At 33.9% G+C, this 16,124-nt stretch overlaps 1 protein-coding gene and 1 pseudogene across 2 annotated transcripts in view; both read left to right on the top strand.

Annotated features, from left to right (window-relative positions):
• Window positions 1-16,124, top strand: part of LOC125833069 (uncharacterized) — a 1,066,246-nt gene that overhangs the window by 118,810 nt on the left and 931,312 nt on the right. The window lies entirely within an intron of this gene.
• Window positions 11,621-13,681, top strand: LOC125833083 (peter Pan-like protein; annotated as a pseudogene).

Below are 16,124 nucleotides of genomic sequence, written 5' to 3'. Positions count from 1 at the left end.
TTAAATATTTAAATTTTCAATTGAGAAGTTAATTAGTTTTAAAAATAAAGTTCTAAAAAATAGGTTGGGTGATTCCTATTTTTAGTGGGAAGTTATCTCATAATAATAATAATAATAATAATAATAATAATAATAATAATAATAATAATCTTTATATATATATATTTATAACAAACTTTTCAAATAATTAAAAATTATTAATTACATGTAATTGGATTAAATAATAAATTACTGTTTTTATTTTTAAAATTCTTTTAAAAAAATAAAACAAATCTATTTGTAATTAAGTTAAATTAGATATATTTATTTATTACAGATTACAAAATTACTTAAAATTAACGTAATATAGCCATTTTATAATTTATTTTAAAAAATAAAATGCACCACGTTACTCGGTTAGTGGAGAATTTTGAGGAAAAAATTCAATTAGGGGAGAATTTTAAGGAACCATTTCAATTAGGGGAGATTTTTAAGGAATAATTTCAAATTTAAAATTAAAATAAAATCTAAAAATAAAATTAAAATTACAAACATAACTATCCTTATAATAATAATCATATAATAATAATAATAATAATAATAATAATAATAATAATAATAATAATAATAATAATAATAATAATAATAATAATAATAATAATAAAAATAATAATAATAATAATAATAATAATCATAATAATAATAATAATAATCATATAATAATAATAATAATAGTAATAATAATAATAATAAATAAATAAATCCGGAATTCTTTATAATTAAAATTAATTATTTTTACTTAATTTAAATATTAAATTTCAATTTTATATAGCAGTTTAAGGTTTTGTTTTTTTTAATAGTCAATTAAATTTTTACAGATTTTAATAAATTCAAATAATGATGTAAAACTTCCAAGCAGTTACTTTTACAGTTTATTTATAGGATAATGAATCACAAATTTTGTACACTATATTTTTACAAGCGGAAGAGTCATTTGAAAAGTCAAAAAAATCATCATAAGTTTTTTTTTATGGTAAACTCTTTCGACAGATGCATTGTTTTTATTTGCAGATTTTATTTTTTTTGGAATCTTCTGCGTACTGAATTTGAATAAAAAATTCAAGACAACAAATCAAAAAGGTAAGAAGGTAGCAAATAACTTTTTAGAAGTTTTTCATTTATTGATTTTAATGTTTTTTGTTGGATTATATTTTGACTGATTTGCTTTTTTATTTTTTTGAAAGTTTGTTTTGTGAATGCTATTTTTTATATGTATATTACTTTGTCGAATTTCAACAATTATCTTTGAATTTTCTGTTAATTTTGATTTTTTCTATGTTTGAAAGTTTGTTGTATAAATGCTACTCTTTTAATATTATTCAGATTCTGTTTGTAAGTTTAGTTTGTTGAGTTGCAATAATCATCAGAATTTTTCAAGTTATAATTGAGATAGAATTGTATGAGGGTTTTTAATTTTTTTTTTTTTTGCATTTTACAAATACAACAAAAGGAGTAGAAGTAGATTTAACTTTATCTTACAACATTATGCTACGAAAAAGAAATACTTTTGACAGTTTTACGTTGCAATAATCATCAGAATTTTTCAAGTTATATTTGAGATAGAATTGTATGAGGGTTTTTTTTTAAACTTTTTTTTTTGCATTTTACAAATACAACAAAAGGAGTAGAAGTAGATTTAACTTTATCTTACAACATTATGCTACGGAAAAGAAATACTTTTGATAGTTTTACATTGCAATAATCATCAGAATTTTTCAAGTTATATTTGAGATAGAATTGTATGAGGGTTTTTTTTTAATTTTTTTTTTGCATTTTACAAATACAACAAAAGGAGTAGAAGTAGATTTAACTTTATCTTACAACATTATGCTACGGAAAAGAAATACTTTTGATAGTTTTACTTTGTACAAGATTATTGTGGATTGTAATTGATGGTAAAGTTAGTATGTCAAAGTTAGGCTTCTTTTTTCTATCTATTCCTCATTCAATAATATATATATTTAAGAAAATGTCTTTCATTTTCTTTGCAGATTTTTTAGAATAAATTGTATTTCTATAATCTCTATAGCATGTTCGCTAAAGCAAAAGATCAAATATGTTGATGAAATGTTATCGATCATCCACAATGCAGTGTCTTTTTTTCTTAACAATAAATTTGTAAGTTTATCGATGTCTTTATACAATTACAAATATGTATTACATATTTGCTTTGTATCTTCCATACTTACTATATAAAGGTGATTTACTTTTTTAATATGGATGTTATCATTGTAGAACGAATCACTTCGTAGCGTCTCCACCTTCAATCAGCCCAAAGGTACGCATTGTCTTTTCTCTCATATTATTATTTTATAATCTCTGTTGTTCTTTTTTAAATTATGATGATTTGCTAATTTTTTTGGTTACGCTGTCACAAAATATTAGCACCTCTCAACAATGTATCGACCTCAAAATTCATATGTTCCTCTTCTTTGATTCAGATGGTACAATGTTTGACATATATGTTAGTTATTGGTTTTTCTCTTTCAGTTGTTAGCTAGTGTTTTAGCAAATAAGTAGGTTGTTGAATAGAAGTAGGAGAATCCTTTTAATTTGTTAGTACTTGAATAATCGTAGGAGTTAGTGGATTGCTACATTATTTTTTCCGTGAGTAAAACTCTATTTAAAGAGTTCACTTGATGTAACTTCAAAGACACAATCAATATTTCGCCAATTGAATAGAGTCCATGTTTTTCTTCTCATCTCTGTTTTTTCCATCAGTGGTATCAACGCTAGTTTGGTGAGAGAATACTACAAGAAATTGCAGTAGCAACGTTTGAATCTATGGCTTCAGAAAACTTTGTGCAAGCAATCATTCCTCGCTTTGATGGTTACTATGATCATTGGAGCATGTTGATGGAGAATTTCCTAAGATCAAAGGAGTATTGACAAGTGGTTGTGGATGGCATACCAGAATCAGCAGAAGGCACAACAGTGTCAGATGCACAAAAAGCAGAAGCACAAGCAACAAAGTTGAAGGATCTCAAGGCGAAGAATTATCTTTTCCAAGCAATTGAACGTTCAATCTTGGAAACTATTCTTTCTAAAGATACTTCTAAGCAGATTTGGGACTACATGAAGAAGAAATATCAAGCATCGACGAGGGCAAAGAGGCAGCAACTTGAAGCACTTTGTTTGGAGTTCGAAACTCTTCGAATGAAATTTGGAGAATCAGTTATCGACTATTTTTCACGGGTGATGACAGTCGTCAACAAAATGCGGATCCACGACGACAAGTCAAATGAAGTTACAATTGTTGAAAAGATTCTTCGGACCATGACACCAAAATTTAACTTTGTTGTTTGTTCTATTGAAGAATATCATGCTATTGATTTGCTTTCAATTGATGAATTGCAAAGCTCTTTGTTGATTCACGAGCAAAAAATTACTCAACAAGAAAAGGAGGAGGTGGCATTGAGTGCCTCAACAGATGATCGTTCCGGAGAACAAGTGTATAACAGAGGTCATGTAGAGGCTGAGGTAGAGGCTGAGGCAATAATGCTTATCATGGAAATCGTCAACAATGTCAAGACCATGATAATCAAGGCAGAGGAAAGCGGCGAGGTGGCAACAACTCAAAGTCATGTGACAAGTCTAAATTTGAATGTTACAGATGCCACAAATTCGGTCATTATAAATCAAAATGTCGAACAAATTTGTCTAAGTTGCGTGGAGAGGAATCTAATTTTGCATAAACGAAGGAAGAAGAAGAGGTTTCACTTTTGATGGCATATCATTCCAAAGAGAAAGTTTCCACTAATTTATGGTATCTCGATACCGGCTGCAGTAATCACATGTCTGGGCAAAAAGAGGAATTCTCAGAGTTGGATGAAACTTTTTGAGGTACTGTGAGATTTGGAGATAACTCAATGGTCTCTGCCATGGGAAAAGGGAAGGTGCAGGTCTCAACCAAAAATAACTCTATTCATATCATAGGTGATGTGTTTTATGTTCCTGCTTTGAAGACAAATTTATTAAGTGTTGGGCAACTTCAAGAAGATGGATATGAAATTAATATCAAAGGTGAAGTGTGTAAGATATGAGATTCTCATTTGGGGTTGATCGCTCAGATTAACATGTCAAATCGCTTGTTCCCATTACATCTTCACAACTCTACAAAATCTTATTTTTCTGCAAAAGTGAAAGATGATGCCTGGTTGTGGCATTTCCATTATGGGCCTTTAATTTTAATGTACTGAGAACGCTACATCAGAAGAAAATGGTGAATGGTCTTCCTCAAATTGCAGCTCTTTCAGGAACTTGTGAAAGTTGTATTGTTAGCAAACAACCTCGCAATCCATTTCTACAAGGCAAATCTAGGAGAGCAAAGGTGTTGCTGGAATTGGTGCACTTAGATTTCTGTGGACCAATAAATCCAAATTCCAATGGTGGTAAAAGGTACTTCATAACCTTCATTGATGACTTTAGTCGAAAAAAATGGGTGTATTTTTTACAAAAAAAGTCTGAAGCGTTTGACATTTTTAAACGTTTTAAAGTACTTGTTGAGAAAGAAATTGGTAGTCCATTGAAAGTTCTTCGTACTGATCGTGGAGGAGAGTTCAATTCTCAAGAATTTACAATTTTTTGTGAGGAAAATGGAATCAAGAGGCAACTTACAACAGCTTAAACACCTCAGCAAAATGGTGTTTGTGAGCGGAAGAATCGCACAGTCCTCAATATGGTGCGCAACATTTTGACAAGGAGCGGTGTCTCAAAAAGTTTATGGCCAGAAGTTGTTGACTGGAGCATTCATATTTTAAATAGAAGTCCAACTTTCTCTGTTCAAAATATGACTCCGGAGGAGGCATGGAGCCGATAGAAACCAAGTGTCGACTATTTTAGAATCTTCGGATGTGTAGCTTATGCTCATGTTCCAGATAAGAAAAGGATCAAACTAGATGATAAAGGAGAAAAATGCATTTTTCTTGGTGTTAGTAATCAATCTAAGGCTTATAAGTTATATAATCCAAACACCAAGAAAATTGTCATTAGTCGTGATGTAATTTTTGATGAAAATGCTACCTGGTCATGGAAGGAAATTAGCAGCTTTTGAAGAGGAAATGCTGCAACTGGAGGAGACAGAACAACTGGAAAATTCAGATCCAGTTCAATCACCGGTTTCAATTCCTACACAAGAAGCGGAGCGACCTCAACGATCAAAAAGGAGACCCGCATGGATGGTATATTTTAAGGTAACTGGAATTGATCAATCGAGAGATCCAGTCATTCATTTTACCTTATTTTCAGAAAGTGATCCTACCAGTTTTGAAGAAGCTGTTAAAGATGAAAAATGGCAAAAGGCAATGGATGAAGAAATGTCAGCAATTGATAGAAATGACACTTAGGAGTTGACTGAGCTTCCAAAAGGGCATAAGACAATCGGTGTCAAGTGGATATACAAGAAAAAGATGAAAAAGGAAGGTAAAGTCGAGCGGCACAAAGCACACTTAGTAGCTAAAGGCTATAAGCAAGAGTTCGGTGTGGACTACAAAGAAGTTTTTGCTCAGGTGGCACGACTTGACACTATCAGATTAGTGATAGCTTTGGCTGCTCAACACTCATGGCCCATTTTTCAAATGGACGTCAAATCGGCCTTATTACATGAGGACTTGAATGAGCAGGTATTTGTTAATCAACCTCCTGGTTATGTCAAGGTTGGAGAAGAACATAAGGTGTGTAAATTAAAGAAGGCATTGTATGGACTAAAACAAGCTCCACGAGCTTGGTATAGTCGAATAAATGCTTATTTTTCGAAAGAGGGATTTAAGAAATGTCCATATGAGCACACACTCTTTACAAAGAATGATGATGAAGGAAAAATGCTCATTGTTTGTATATATGTGGATAATTTAATTTACATCGGAAATAACATCTCCATGGTTGAAAGTTTTAAGAAGTCCATGATGGTGGAATTTGATATGACGGATATTGGAATGATGCATTATTTTCTTGGCATTGAAGTCGTTCAATCTGCTGATGGGATTTTCATCACACAAAAGAAGTATGCTCAAGAGATTTTGGACAGGTTTCAGATGAAGAGTTACAACTCTGCCAGCAGTCCCACTAAGTTCGGTTCGAAGCTCACTAAAGAACCTGGAGGAAGAAGAGTTGACAACACTCTTTACAAACAAATAGTGGGAAGTTTGATGTATTTAACGGCCACAAGGCCTGATATTATGCATGTTGTAAGTCTTATTAGCAGATACATGGAAAGTCTCAAAGAGATGCATCTTCTAGCCACAAAGAGAATTTTTCGATACTTGCAAGGAACTACTCCCTCCGTCCTTATTTACTTGTCCATATTTCCTTTTTTAGTTGTCCCTATTTAGTTGTCCATTTTGACAAATCAAGAAAGGACAACAAATTTTTTCCTATTATACCCTTATTTACACTTCTTGAAAATTGTAAAAGTATATGTTGTTTCCCTCCAATTTATTTCATTTGAATTCAAATAAGTGGTTGTAATTTTGAAGTGAAAAGTTGTCATAAGGGTAAAATTGTAACTTCACTGTGCTAATCATTGTTGCCTTAATCTGTGTGCCATTTCTAAAGTGGACAACTAAAAAGGGACGGAGGGAGTACTAATTATGGTTTGTTCTATGTGAAAGGAGAAAAGGCAGACTTAGTTGGCTTTACTGACAGTGATTTCGCTGGAGATTTCATGATCGGGAGCAATTTCATGGTCTTCGAGAAAGCAATCAATTGTGACTTTATCAACTACAGAAGTTGAATTTTTGGCAGCAGCAGTAGCATGTGCTTGTCAAGCAATTTGGATGCGTAAAGTTCTTGAAGAAAATGGCTCTACTACCATTTATTGTGACAACAGTTCAGCAATAAAGCTCTCCAAAAATGTTGTTCAGCATGGACGAAGTAAACATATTGATGTCAAATTTCATTTCTTAAGGGACCTCACAAAAGATGGAGTAATTGATCTCATCTTCTGCAGAAGTGAAGATCAGCTGGCTGATGTGTTTACCAAATCTCTCAAGTTAGCATCCTTCATGAAGTTCAGAAAATTACTTGGTGTTTGCACTTTGGAAAATCACATTTAAAACAAGTTGTCTGCTATAAGCATGTTAAACTGATAATGTGACTTCAGTTTAAGGGAGGGATTGTTAGTTATTATTTTTTCTCTTTCAGTTGTTAGCTAGTGTTTTAATTGACCGAGTCTTTAACAAATAAGTAGGTTGTTGAATAGAAGTAGGAGAATCCTTTTAATTTGTTAGTAGTTGAGTAATCGTAGGAGTTAGTGGATTGCTACGTTACTTTTTCCGTGAGTAAAACTCTATTTAAAGAGTTCACTTGATGTACTTCAAAGACACGATCAATATTTCGCCAATTGAATAGAGTCCACGTTTTTCTTCTCATCTCTATTTTTTCCATCAATATACACTCTTCTTTGATTGTGAATTTTGATTATTTTTTTTAATCGTTTGGTGTTGTATTGAATTACATATGGATAATTAGAAATTAGTTTAAGAATAGCTAAGAATTACATAATAGAATACAAAATTTTAGCTTAGCTATAATTACAATATGATGACAAATCAATTGGATAAGAGCCCCAGATGGTGTACATAATATTAGTTCAAGTAAAATCAAGAGATTAATTAATTTAAATTGAGACATGACTTCTCCCTAAACGAATCACCAGCTTCTTAGGATTACAATATGATCATATATAACTTTTTAAATTTTAATTATTTAAGATGAGTCATGAGTTTTTTTTTTGAGAATGCATGAGTTGTATTTATTTTTTATCATTGATAATGGTGTGTTACTCAAAAATTATAATTTAGAACATTGTTTGAATGTATGTGATTTACTGCTTATTTTGTAATACAAAATAATGAATTTAAGCATTGTGCAGGAGATTTAAGCATTTGTGGAGGTCGTGCTACATACGGCCATAATAGCCAAGGTATAGGTTGTAGCTATTTTTATTATAATTTATTTCTTATATTATAGGTTCATCCGATGTAATGAAAGCATCTGATTGTAAGTAAACATGCAAACATTTCTCATTGATTTGTCTATTTGTCGAAAGTTGATTTAGGCTTTTAAAATTTTCATAATAGTTATTTAAGCAATTCTTTCATAATTAATTTAGTTGTAGCAAATATTGCCTAAGAAGTGTTTTTCGGTTTTATCAAATTGTTTGTGCAGTAAAATATGATGTAATTTTTTTTATTGCGATAATTTTAGTGACCTCTCACGTTTCTCTCCATCACAAGGAGAGTGATAAATGTTACATGTCAGCAACACAAAAAATAGTAATTTGCAAAAATTAAATATTACAAAATTATATGCAAAAAAAAAAGACACATGTAATTGTATTTAATTATTTTTAAATAACTGTGATCAATTTAATTAAAAGTTATGTGATTGTAGATAGCTTTTTAATTCCGAGTTACGGAAAGAGCAGTAATGTATTCTTAAAAATTCAAATTATTTTTCTTTATAAACCAAAATTTATAAAATAAAAAAAAGTTACAAACACACAAATAATGGACACCACTAAAAAAAGTAAATATGTTTGACTCTTTTTTATAGCAATTTAGCAACTACTTTGGGATCAGTTTATATAGTGGCTTAAAAGTAATTTTATTAAAAAAATTATAAGGCTTTGACATTATTAACTTATATTCCTTGATCTTTTGGTAGAGAAGTTCCCTCAAGAAGCAGGTATTGATGGGGTTTTTTATAGCACGAAATTGTGGTTCAAATTGTAAAAAATATGTATTCCGATAATTTCAAATTTTAAAATTAATTATAAAAAAATCTAAATTCTGTATTTTTAAAAATAATATCCTATAAATTTTTTTTATTAGAGGTCGAACCACAGTATCTTAGGCTTCTTAGTTTTAGGGATAAAAAATAATCAAATTATTTGTGTTCAATTCTATTTAGTTGATATTTCTATAATCCATTCGTAAAAATTACTCTCTATATTCCATATTAATTAAATTTGTGAGACAATGCACACTTATTTAGAAAAACATTCAAGGATATAATTTAGATATTACTTTCCACTATTGCACTTTGTGAAATCATAAATATAACTTTGTAAATAGTGCAATTTATCTCCAAAAAAATATCAAACTTCATTAAAGAAAGGGGGAAATATGGAAAAAAATTTAAACAACCTTCTTGAACTTTGAACAATTTAATTATTTTGAACAATAGAGAAAGCCCCAAAATTCAATTAATATGGAATATGAGGAATAGTTACTATAAGAATGATATGTTTTAATTGAAAGCTGATATAGTATCATCCTTTTTTTTCTGCAATATTTTTTAATTGTTAATTAAGAAAATAGCTCCATTTTACTATATTCCCATACTCCTTTTTGGATCTATTAGGTTGCTAAAATATAACCCTTTTATAATAAGAGATTTAGTACTAAAAAATTATTATTGTCAAATTTAGACAATGAATTAAGCTTATATAAAAATTTATGTACATAAGTATTCTATTATAACACAGGTGTTAAATGTTAACATTCTCTCAAATAAACCTTATAATCTTATCTTATAATAATTTCATTTTTGAATTTTTCAATACATCAATATTTACGATTATATTTAACTATCAACTAATCGCGCAACGCGCGGGTACGTATACTAGTATTAATGAATAAAGAAAGGGGTTCAATAAAAGGCAACATGTTGATTATGATACTTTGTGAAATTCCCTTGTTGTGAACCCTAATATGATTATTGATGAAATGCTTTGATGGTAATATTATGGAATTGATTTGGTTAAGTTATTAACTCTTCCTTGTGGTGTGAAATTACTTACTTGCATTGATTTTTGAGCACCGTGATAAGGCTTCTGATGATTATTGATATCGAGGTCATTACGAACAAGTGTTATTGATGTTGAGGTCATTGTTAGCGAGTGTTATTGATGCCGAGGTCAGTTACAACGAGTGATATTGGTGTCAAGGTCATTTTCGGTGAGTGCTATTGATGTTGAGGTCCGACGAGTTCATAAACTATGGGCGGTTCCCATGAGTTTCGATTGATTTTGTGCGAGATAGATCTGTGGATTTGTATTCAATGTGCTTGATTGTTGTGCTTTGATGGTCTTGCTATTTGTGATTGACCTATTTGACACTTGTGTTTGTCATGCTTGTTACTTGATGATTGTTGAATTGTGATTATTGGACTAGGATTATGAAAACTTGTGAGCTGTATACTATGAATTGTTCAATTGGGCCGATCTTTATGCATGTTGTAGTTTGAGGAGGTTCGATTGGGATGAAGGGGTGCTCATTTCAAACTAGTTTGGTTATATTAGTGATAATATTTTGTGTAAATAGTGTGTAGCTCAGATGCAGAGGCGTATCCAGGAGGGGGTCACCGGGTTCACGTGAACCCATGCTCTCCTCCTGAATTCATATATAGTAGTGTTATATTTTTAAAAATATATGTAAATATAGATGTGTGAACCCACACTTGAAGTATCATCTAATGTTGTGCGATGATGATTGGGTGCACCTCTGAGGCTAGAAATTTGAATCTTTCATTTATCTTGTTTTATTTTCTTTCTAAAATTGGGTAACATCTCTCTAAGTGGTTTGGATAGATAAAAAATAATTTTGGACCTATAATTTTAAAATTTGAATGATTTTCAATGATAAGAACCTAAATATTAAACTGATCAAATTTATTTCTTAGTCCATCTTTTCGTGATAGTGCACCCATCATCTCAAAATCCTGAATACGCCTCTGCTCAGATGGTTAAGTTTATCACATGTTGCTATATGGGCGTGTGTTTGAATCTAGGCAGCATTATTTTTTCAAAAAATATTTATTTTAGGAGGAGTTTTAATTGTTTACTGATAAAAAAAATGAAAATAGAAATTAAATAAATAAATAAATAAATAATTGTTTACTGATATTTTTCTTTTCTTCTTTTGATATTCTATATATATATATATATATAATATTTAACACTATTATTTCTAATGAGATTATTTTCAAAATAAAAATTTATCGAAAAAAAGTTAAATATTTTTTATTTTACTTTTTGGAAAACTGCTTGCAAAAAGTTCTGCATACGCCACTCAAATATCAAATATGTATATAATTAATATATTTTATGAATATTCAAAAATCGTCTCAAAAAAGATTTTGTTTCACTCAAATATTTTGTTAAATTAGTATTAGTTAGTAGATTATATTTTGTTAAATTAGTACTATTAGTTAGGCCCAAAGACCACTGTTTATCTGTTATATACAAACGGTAGAATGCCACATAGACCGCCACGTCATCCATTTTAAAATTATTCTAATAATCACACTTTTTTTTCACCCCAAAGGACCGTTACAACTTACAAAACTCTGTTCTCTTCTTCACTACCGAATATTCTCACACACGCTCTTCTCATGGGTCTTTCTCTCTTTTGCAGAACCTTCAATTTCTCTAAAATGGTGAATTTCCCAATTCCCCTCTCAATTTTAATTCTCCTTGGATAAACGAATCAAGTTTTTTTTTTTTGTGTATGTATGCAGCAGACAATGGCGAAGATGAATAAAATTGCTGAGAAACAAGAGGGAGGTGGTTGTGAGGCAAATGAGTAGAGACGTTGGTATGCTTCTTGATTCCTGTCCGGATGCCACTGCTCGTATTCAGGTACTTTTTCCTCTGACTTAGGGTTAGGGGATTAGTTGATTGATTGATTATTTGAATAATTTATATGTAACATCGAAATCAACTCGTAGGAATGGGAATTTGGTTTATCAGTTTATGGATCATTTACCTTGAAACATAGAATTTTTCTTTGCTTCAAGATTATAGCTTGCAATTGCTCACTGTCACAGCAAGAGTGTTTATAACCAAGATCGCTGATTGGAATATCTTAACCTTTTAACTATTGTTCCAGCCTGAAAATTTGTGTATTTAACCACTGAATTAGGGTATTTTTTCCCATTTTTCGTATTTAACCTCTGACTTTGGGTTGGGGGCTTAATTGATTGATTGGTTAATTGAATAATTTAATCAACTCGTAGGAATGGGGAATTTGGTATATGATGCCTGGTGGTCAGCTCTCTCCTGTTACTCATAATTTAATCAATAGTTCTTATGAGTGCATTCTTCTTGTTTTGTACATGCAACCAATCATTCTTCATTTGATTGGCCTGCTATCCTCCCTAAACCTTTTTCTCATTTATACTTTAGATTGCGAGCTAAGAGGCAAATATGTACTTTTCTCTCCTGATACTGCTTAGAATAGTATGAAACAGTTGTTATAAGTTATTCTTTTCTGTTATATGAACGGGTTAGACATCTTTTTCTGCACTGTGATATGTGAACTTGCGAAGAGATGATTTCTCTTCAATGCCTTTGGACATTGCGGAGAGAGTTAAGTAGGAGCTTGTTTAATTTGGAAAAGGAAAGGGTGTATGTTTTGTTCCTAGTACAATGTTTTAGCTTTTTTCCATTTCACTTGTGGACTAGGTATTATGCCTGTTATTCTCCTGGCTGCTGAATTCCTGCTATTTGAAAAAAAAGCAGAAATGATCAATTAAAATGGAACGTTCATTGGCAGGACAGATCTTTTCAGTACTTCTCGCTTCTTTTTGTTTCCTCGACTTATGAGCTCTGTAGCTTTTCGCAGCAATGCCTGATTTTGTCTTGTGACATAAGCTAGAAACATGAATATATTTTCTGCTATATATTTATCTTTACCTCTGTGGTTCTGTATATTACAATATACATCTGTTGTCTGTATTTTTCATATCTCTTGACCAAATAATGTTTCGTCAATTTAATTTCAGTAATCAAAACGAAAATTTTCATATCTCTTGACCAAATAATGTTTCGTCAATTTAATTTCAGTAATCAAAACGAAATAATCTCAAAGATTTTATGAGTCTTGCTAATGGTTTGATGGTCACACATTTCCTCATATTGCAAAAACTGACTCTGCATCATATTTGAGGGTTGCCAAAATGAAACACTGTCCAACTTTAACATTTAAAATACATAAATATTCGTTGGCTGCTGAGATTGTTCAATCTCAACTCCATCCAAGATGCCCTTCGGATCTTTTCAAGAACCCACCGCTGGTAATCTTTTCTGCTGAATCTTACATGACTACTTCACACTTCCTGACATGTAGATGCACCTATAAGAACATACTCATGTTGGCATTTTATAAAGTTGGTTGTCTTGTCTTAGCATTATCTTTTTTTCTCTGCCTGGTCAGCTGAGCTCCAGAATTATGCTTGCAGATTGTGCTATCTGGTTTTGGGACAAGGGAAGAACACCTAAAGCTCACTACGTTTATATTCCAGAACATTTTTCCTGCCATTGACATAAATACAGTGAGTGAGAACCAAACATAAATTTCTATTCTAGCCACAGTTTGTTTCACCAGTTGTTAATGGAAAATTGTTACACATTGCAGGTCAAGTTCTCTTCATGCCAAAGGATTGTATTACTTAATTACGACAAAGAAACAAAGCTTATTGATGGCACTACTCTATCAGATTACAGCCAGTGGGTGTTTCTCGCCGAATCAGGAAATTTGTGCAAAACCATCAAGTGCCTGATCTAAGAAGTCTTCAAGATGTTAGTGACTTTGTAACCAAGTACGTGTCTATGTCTCTCAGTGCTGCTATGGCTTTTTGATTTCATTCGATGCGATTATAGTTTTCCTTCATTAATCTGGTTGATTTATTATCATTTTTTTCATAGTGAATTAAACCTTTCTATTTATTATCTGCCGAGGAGCTGGTCTAGAGTTAGTATAGCTATCTGCATTTGTTATCCTTCTGGAATCAGGTTGTGTGGAACTGAGATCGTTGAATTACTGCAGAGATTCTATTCTTACTTCTTCCTTATTTCCTAACGGCTACTACCTTTCCAAACCCTGTTACAATTTGGATTAATAGCAAGTGTACCCTTAGAAGAATTCTGTCCGCTGTATCAATCCATAAACCCTATTTTATTCTATCTCCCACCTGCTACTCACTCCCCTCACCCTTGCAAACATATCCATTTCCATTACTATTATATAAGTGATTGATTGATTAATTGAATAATTTATATGTAACCTCAAAATCAACTCGTAGGAATGGGGAATTCGGTATATCATGCCTGGTGGTTAGCTCTCTCTTGTTTTACTGCTTATGGATCATTTAGCTTGAAACATAGAATTTTTCTTTGCTTCAAACATAGCCTACACCTCGCCTCCCCAAAAAACTTTCAACAACTCATTGATGCAATACCACTGAGATCTGAAGGTTTGCAATTGCTGATTGGTAAATCTGCTGTGAACATTATCTATCTTAATTTTTTAACTATTGTTCCATGTTCCCCCGCCTGAAAATTTGCTTCTTGATTTCCAAGGGAACTTAAAAGTCTCTGACTTTGGGCAATTTACTCAAATCTCTAACAGGGAGTCAGGGCCGACTATACCACTTGTAGGACTCCAAATTATGTTGCACATACGAGATATGATGCATATGTAGTTTGAATCATTCAGTTACTTCTTAATAGTTCTTATGAGTGCATGCTTCTTGTTTTGTACATGCAACCCATCATTCTTCATTTGATTGGCCTGCTATATCCCCAAAATCCTTTTCTCATTTATATTTTATATTGCGAGCTAAGAGGCAAAATGTACTTTTCTCTCCTTTTACTGCTTAGAATAGTATGAAACAGTTGTTATAAGTTAGTTTCCTTAAGTAGCTCTATTATTTTCCCATTCCTGAGTTTTATTTGCAAGGAGCTTGAATCAGAAAGAAGCTAAGCAGAGGGGTGGTTGTGTCTTCATTTTAATTCATTGGTCCCTTTTACCTAGCATGATTAGTTGATTTTTTTTTAGTTTGATTGCGCTCGTTCCTTGACTTTTATAAGTGTTCCTTTCCTCATCTCATTTTTCTTGATTAATTTGTGAAACTTCTTGATAATACTCAGAACCATGTACATGCAGAGGATCAAGATTGATAGGATAAAACGAGACCCCTTGGTTCACCATTGTGAAAGTTTTGAATTACTCTCTACCCAACTCTGTTTTTGTTTTTGTATTCTTTTTATTATGAATCTACCCAACAGAGAGTGCCTCGAGGCTGGGGGCGGGGAGGGGGCCTTAGGGCACGAAGTGTGCCTCGAGGCTGGAGGCGGGGAGGGGGCCTCAGGGAACGGAGTTTGCCTCGAGACCGGCGGATGGGGAGTGGGACTCGAGCACGAACTGAGCCTCGAGGCCGGGGGCAGGGAGTGGGCCTAGGGCACGGAGTGTGCCTCGAGGGAGGGGGGGAAGGGGGTTCTCGGGGAACGGAGTGTGCCTCGAGGCCGAGGGGGTGGGGTCCTCGAGGCCGAAGGGAAGGTCCTCCGGGTACAGAGTGTGCCTCGAGGCTTGGGGGAGGGGTGGGTGGGGGGGGATCCTCGGGGAACGGAGTGTGCCTCGAGGCCAGGAGGTGGGGGTGGGAGGGTCCACGGGGCACAAAGTGTACCTCGAGGCCGGGGGAGGGGTGGGGGGCTCGGGGTATGGAGTGTGCCTCAAGGCCCAGAGGGTTCCTTGGGGAACAAAGTGTGCTCGAGGACATGAGGAGGGAGAGGGGGAGGGGTCCTCGGGGAACGGAGTGTGCCTCGAGGCCAGAGGGAGGGGCATCGCGAAACGGAGTGTGCCTCGAGGTCGGGGGTGGGGGTGGAGGGGTCCTCGGGGCACAAAGTGTACCTTGAGGTCGGGGGGAGGGGTGGGGGAGGGCCTCGGGGAACGGAGTGTGCCTCGAGGGCGGGGGGGAGGTCCTTAGGGCACAAAGTGTGCCACGAGGCCAGGGGGAGTGGTGGGGAGGTCCTCGGGGAATAGAGTGTGCCTCGAGACCTGTGGGAGAGATGGGCGGGGTCCTCGGGGCACAGAGTGTGCCTTAAGGCCGGGGGGAGGGGTGGGCGGGGTCCTCGGGGTACGGAGTGTGCCTTAAGGCCGGGGGGAGGGGTAGGGGGTCCTCGGGCATGGAGTGTGCCTTAAGGCCGGGGGGAGGGGTAGGGGGTCCTCGGGCACAGAGTGTGCCTCGAGGCCAGGGGGAGCGGTGGAGAGGTCCTCGGGGTACGGAGTGTGCCTCGATGGGTG

The sequence above is a fragment of the Solanum verrucosum genome, unplaced genomic scaffold (assembly GCF_900185275.1).
Source record: "Solanum verrucosum unplaced genomic scaffold, falcon-dt-bn FXZP01000041.1, whole genome shotgun sequence".
NCBI lineage: Eukaryota > Viridiplantae > Streptophyta > Magnoliopsida > Solanales > Solanaceae > Solanum > Solanum verrucosum.
This window is presented reverse-complemented; position numbering and strand designations above follow the sequence as displayed.